General features: G+C 42.0%; 1 pseudogene; it reads right to left on the minus strand.

Moving 5' to 3' along the window:
* Window positions 1-245: 245 nt before the first annotated feature.
* LOC121102466 lies at window positions 246-2,872 on the minus strand (annotated as a pseudogene).
* Window positions 2,873-6,578: the final 3,706 nt, after the last annotated feature.

The following is a 6,578-nucleotide window of genomic DNA, read 5'->3' on the forward strand; positions in this document are numbered from 1 at the left end:
TCAGCACCTGATACCAAAGTAATGAAAATGGGTATGATGATTACATGTGCAAAAGTACGACATCACGAACTCTGCAAAGACACATCGTTGCAAAATTCCAGAAAAAAAATCAAAGCATGCATTTCATTCTTTAAAGAGTTGCTGAATGCTTCCCCTGGGGAAAAAAATCAAAAATTTTTTCCAAATTTTTTTTCAAAATCAGCAACTGCTGGTGAGGGTCTCTTGGCCCGGTGAGGACCAGCATGTTACTGCTGCAACTTCCCGATAATCTCAGCCGACACCTGGGGATGGAGATTGATCGTGTGGTGCCACAGGTCCTGAGCTGTCTTGTAACTCTCACCACAACGACGTTTGAATGGTTTACGCACAGGAATCTGTGATCTGTTTTTACATCCAGGAACCGGGCAGGCAAAAGGCTCTCTTCCTCTCTGTGCTGGAGCCGGGGGGGGCTTCAGATCTCTCTCTCTCTCTCTGGTCCGGGACTCATCGCTGTCCCACTGCTCATAATCTACCTCGTCCTAGTGGTACTTCCCTGCTGCTGTAGAATGAAGAGGAGGAGATAATGGGCAGAGTTCCGGGGAGGGGAGGGACTAAGGCTTCCCCTGCTGTGGCTAGGTGGAGTGGACACATTCCTTTGGGACACTGAGCCGGACAAGGTTAGCGAGAGCTCCGGCTGAATTTTCCTCTTTAGGGACTCCGCCTCTCAGCAGGCGACATCCTTCACGAATCTATTCGTGTAACTGAGGGCAACATACGTTGGCTGCTGTAATTCTTGTTTTCCTAAAATGCTTGGATCTGTTTCACATTGTGTGAAACTGCCTGACTAGCATTGTCTCCCACCAGCAATGTTTATTTACTTATTTTTAAATTTAAGTATAATTAACATACAGTGTTATATCAGTTTCAGGCGTACAATATAATCTTGCAACAGTTCTGTACATTACACAGTACTCATCATGACAGGTGTACTTTTAATCCCCCTCACCTGTTTCACCCATCCCCCACCCAGCTCCCCCCTGGCAACCACCAGTTTGTTCTCTATATTTAAGAGTCTGGTTTTTTGTTTGTTTCTTTAGTTGGTTTGTTTTGTTGCTGAAATCCCACATATGTGCAAAATCATATGGCATTTGTCTTTCCCTGACTGACTCATTTCACTCAGCATTATACCCTGTAGCTCCATCCATGTTGTTGCAAATGGCAAGATTTCATTCTTTTTATGGCTCAGTAATATGCCATTGTACATACACACCACCTCTTCTTTATCAATTCATCTATCGATGGACACTTGGGCTGCTTCCATATCTTGGCTATGGTAAATAATCCTGCAATAATTATAGGGGTGCATATATCTTTTTGAATTCATGTTTTTACTTTCTTTGGGTAAATACTCAGTAGTGGAATTACTGGATCATATGGTAATTCTGTTTTTAATTTTTCGAGGGACTTCCATACTCTTATCCACTGTGGCCGCACCAGCTTGCATTCCCATCAACAGTGCACAAAGTTTCCTTTGCTCCACATCCTTGCCAACATTTGTCATTTCTTGTGTTCTTGATTTTAGCCATTCTGACCGACGTGAGATGGTATCTCATTGTGGTTTTGATTTGCATGTCCCTGATGATGGGCGATGTTGAGCATCTTTTCATGTGTCTGTTCGCCATCTCGATGTCTTCGTGGAAAAAATGTCTATTCATGTCTTCCGCCCATTTTTAATTGGATTATTTGTGGGGTTTTGTGTACGTTCACAGCAATATTGAGTAGTAAGTATGGCATACGTTGGAGATAGTGTGAGTTCAATTCCAGACAACTACAATAAAGTGAATATTATAATAAAGCAAGTCAAATGAATTTTTGGTTTCCCAGTGCAAAAAAAGAGTTATGTTTGGGGGCTTGTGGATGGCACAGTCAGTTAGGCATCCAACTCTTGGTTTCAGCTCAGGTTGTGATCTCAAGGTGAGATCAAGCCCCATGTCGGGCTCTGCGCTCAGAGCAGAGTCCGCTTAAGACTCTCTCTCCCTCTCACTCTGTCCCTCCCCCATGCTCTCTCTCTCTCTCACTCTAAAATAAATACATAAATATTTTTTAAGGTTATGTTTGTACTATTCTGTAATCTATTAGGTGTGCAATAGCATTATGTCTAAAGCAATAATGTACAAACCTTAATTTTAAAATACTTTATTGCTGGGGCGCCTGGGTGGCACAGCGGTTAAGCGTCTGCCTTCGGCTCAGGGAGTGATCCCAGCGTTATGGGATCGAGCCCCACATCAGGCTCCTCCGCTATGAGCCTGCTTCTTCATCTCCCACTCCCCCTGCTGTGTTCCCTCTCTCGCTGGCTGTCTCTATCTCTGTTGAATAAATAAACAAAATCTTAAAAAAATAAAAAATAAAAAAATAAAATAAAATACTTTATTGCTAATAAAAATGCTAACCATCATCTGAGCGTTCAGCAAGTCGTAATCTTTTTGCTGGTGGGAGGTCTTGCCTTGATGTCGATGGCTGCTGACTCATCGGGATGGTGGCTGTTGAACGTTGGGGTGGCTGTGGCAATTTCCTAAAATAAAACAACGAAGTTTGCTGCATAGATTGACTCTTTTATGAATGATTTCTCTGTAGCTTTCCATGTTGTTTGGTAGCATTTTACCCACAGTAGAACTTCTTTCAGAATTGGAGTCAATCCACTCACACCCTGCCATTGCTTTATCAACTAAGCTTGTGGAATATTCTAGATCTTTTGTTGTCATGTGCAATAATCTTCATAGCATCTTCATCAAGGGTAGATTTCATCTCAAGAAACTACTTTTTTGATCATCCATAAGAAACAACTCACTATCTGTTGAAGTTTTATCACAACACTGTAGTAATTCAGTCCCATGTTCAGGCTCCACTTCTGCTTCTAGTTCTCTTGCTATTCCCACCCCATCTGCAGTCGCCTCCCCCACTGAAGTCTTGAGCCCCTCAAAGTCATCAATAGGGTTGGCGTCAACTTCCTCCAATCTCCTGTTAGTGTTGGTATTTTGACCTCTTCCCATGAATCACAAATATTCTTAATGGCATCTAGAATGGTGAATCCTTTCTGGCAGTGTTTAGTTTACTTTGCCCACACCCATCAGAGGAATCACTATCTGTGGCAGTAATAGCTTTATGCAAAGTATTTCTTCAATAAGAAGGCTTGAGAGTTAAAAATTACTCTTTGACCCACGGACTATGGAGTGGATGTTGTGTTAGCAGGCCTGAACACAACATTAATCTCACTGTATACCTACAGCAGAGCTCCTGGGTGACCAGGTGCATTGTCCTTTTGAAAGGAATCTTTTTTTTTGAGCAGTAGGTCTCAACAGTGGATTTAAAATATTCAGTCAAAATCAGGGGAGCTCAGTCAGTTAAATGTCTGCCTTCAGCTCAAGTTGTAATCCCAGGGTCCTAGGATCAAGTCCCGCAGCTGGCTCCTTGCTCAGTGGGGAGCTTGCTTCTCCCTCTGCCTGCCTCTCTCTCTCTCTCTCTGACAAATAAATAAAATCTTTAAAAATAAATAAAATATTCAGTAAACCATGGTGTAAACAGATGTGCTGTCATCCAGGCTTTCTTCCGTTGATAGAGCAGGGGGCAGAGTAGATTTAGCAGAATTCTTAAGGGTCCTAGGATTTTCAGAATGGTCAATGAGCATTGACTTCAGCGTAAAGCCATCAGCTGCACGAGCCCCTAGCAAGAGCGTCAGCCTGTCCTCTGAAGCTTTGAAGCCAGGCGTTGACTGCTCCTCTCTAGCTGTGGAAGTTCTGGATGGCGTCTTCGTCCAACAGGAAGCTGTTTCATCTGCGTGGAGAATCTGTTATTTAGTGTAATGGTTCAGTGTAGTGTATTATCTTCATGAAGATCTAGAATCTTCCGGAGAACTTGCTGCAGCTTCTACGTCAGCCCTTGCCGCTTCGCCCTGCACATTTGTGTTACAGAGACGGCTTCTTTCCTTAACCCTCGTGAACCAACCTCTGCTGACTTCAGACTTTTCTCCCGCAGCTTCCTCACCTCTCAGCCGTCACAGAATTGAAGAGCATCGGGGCCTTGCTCTGGGTGAGGCTTTGCCTCAAGGGAATGTTGGGGCTGGTTCGACCTTCTGTCCAGACCGCTAACCCTTTCTCCACATCAGCAATCAGGCTGTTTCACTTTCTTATCGTTCATGTGTCCACTAGAGTTGTACTTTTCCTTCAAGAATTTTCCCTTTGCATTCACAACTTGGCCAAGTGGTGCAAGAGGCGTAGCCCTCAGCTTGTCTCGGCTTTTGAGATGCTCAATTATTTGTAGCTTTTAATTTCAAGGGAGACATGAGACTCTTCCTTTCACTTGAACACTGACGGTAGGTTATTATAAGGTTATTAATTGGCCTAATTTGAGTATTATTGTGTCTCAGGGAATAGGGAAGCCTGAGGAGAGCGAGAAAGATGGGGGACCAGCCATTCAGTGGAGCAGTGAGAACAGACACAACATTTATTTTATTCATTGTATTATACGGGCATGGTATGTGGTATGCGGTGCCCCCCAACAATTACAAGAGTAACATCAATGATCACTGATCACAGATCATCATAACAAATATAATAATAATGAAAAAGTTTGAAATATTGTGAGCATTACTCAGTCTTAGTGAGACCAGGCCTTTAGACTGTGAACTTCACAAGTGTGTCTCAGTCTTTTTTCTCTTTCACCGGGTCATTTAGGCTTTGATAATACCCCAGCAATTTAGGCTCTGGTTAACTAATTTCTCCTGAAGGCAGGCCTTGTTAAGCAGTGTACTCTGACATATTTCAGAATGATTCCTTATACCCCTCCCCCTGCTGGAAGCACAAGGGGATTTTTCTCCAATGTTTACTGTGAGAACTTGGTCAAGCTCCTGGAGGTACAATTCGCAAAAAGATGGAGACCACCCCCCCACCCCACCCCCCCCCGTGACTGGGTCCTCCTAAAGGTTTTAACTCTTGGAGTTGTCCATGTGGAGCCTCCTGCAATTTGTCAGTTATGGTTCCGATTTTCCTACCCCAGCCCCACTTCTCACAATGATTTCCACTCATGAGTCTGCTCCCACTCTTATGGGAGTCCCCACAACTGCATGTATTCACCTGTCTCTCCAGTCCTGGGGGCAGCAATTTATTCTTTGTCCTCATCTCTTACAGATTCAAGAAGAGTTGTTGATTTTTCAGTCTATTCAGCTTTTTTCTTGTTAGGACAGAGTGGCTAATTCCAAGCTCCTCGCATGCAGTATTGGAAACTGGAAGTCCCCATGAAGGTATTTTTTAGATGGGATTACCATTTAAGCCTGTAGACCAAGTAAAGTGGATTACTCTCCATTATGTGTGTGGGTCTTATCCAATCAGTTGAGGTCCTTAAGGGAAAAGACAGGTTCCTTGAGGAATAAATTCTGCCTTTGAACTTGAGACTGCAAATCAACCCTTCCCTGGTTCTCCAGGCTTCCTTGGTTCTTTCCTGCTGGCCCATCCTGACATTTCAAACTTGCTGGCACCCACAAGTGCATGAGCCATGAGCCAATTCCTTAAAACGAGTCAATTTCCCTCTCTCTGTATATAGATAGACAGAGATACAGATACATAGAGACCTATATCCATCTGCATCTATACAGATAGATCTATATAGATACTTCTATACAGATAGATGTAGATGGATATAGATATGTAGATACGGATCTATTTCTGTGTCACACACACACACACACACACACACACACACACTTTGGTTTTGTTTCTCCAGAGAACAATAACACATCTAAATATATCAACCTAGTTTGAACTAATATCAATTAAGTTTAAATTGCATACAAATAAATATATATGTATATATACATATATACTTGTATACCCCCTTACAGTGTAATTAGCAAATTAAAAATGTATATGTGTTCATGAACATGAATTTATAAGTATTGTTTTATGTAATTCTCTTTTAAATCAGATAGAAAAAGCATAGTTACAAACAATACATTAATATTGACTTTTCAGTATATGTGCTCCTGAAAGTGAGCACAATATTGACTTCTGTATTTACATATGCAGTTATCGTTAGTCTTCAGGTCGACTCGAGTTATTTTATAGTGTCCTTTCATTTCAGCCTGAAGGACTCCCTTTAACCGATCTTGTAGGGCATATCTACTAGAAATAAACCTCCTCAGCTTTTGTTTATCTGGGAATGTTTTAATTTCTCCTTTATTTTTTAAGGATTGTTTTGCTGGATAAACAGACTTAATGGTAGACGGTGGGGGTGGGGGGATTCTTTCAGTATTTTGAATATATCATCCAACTACCTTGTGACCCTCATGATTTGTGATGAGAAATCAACTATTAATCTTACCGAGTCCTCTGTGACAAATTGCTTATTTCTTGCTGCTTCAGGATTCTCTGTCTCTGGACAGTTTGATTATCCTGCATCTCATTGTGGATCTCTTTGCGTTTATTGTATTTGGGATTTGTTGAACTTCTTGGATATGTAGATTCATGTCTTTCATCAAACTGGGCGAGTTTTCAGCCAGTATTTATTTAAAAAAAATTTTTTTTGCCCCTTTCTTCTTTTTGGGGGGG

Source organism: Ursus maritimus, unplaced genomic scaffold (assembly GCF_017311325.1).
Source record: "Ursus maritimus isolate PB19 unplaced genomic scaffold, ASM1731132v1 scaffold_14, whole genome shotgun sequence".
In the NCBI taxonomy this organism is placed as follows: Eukaryota; Metazoa; Chordata; class Mammalia; order Carnivora; family Ursidae; genus Ursus; species Ursus maritimus.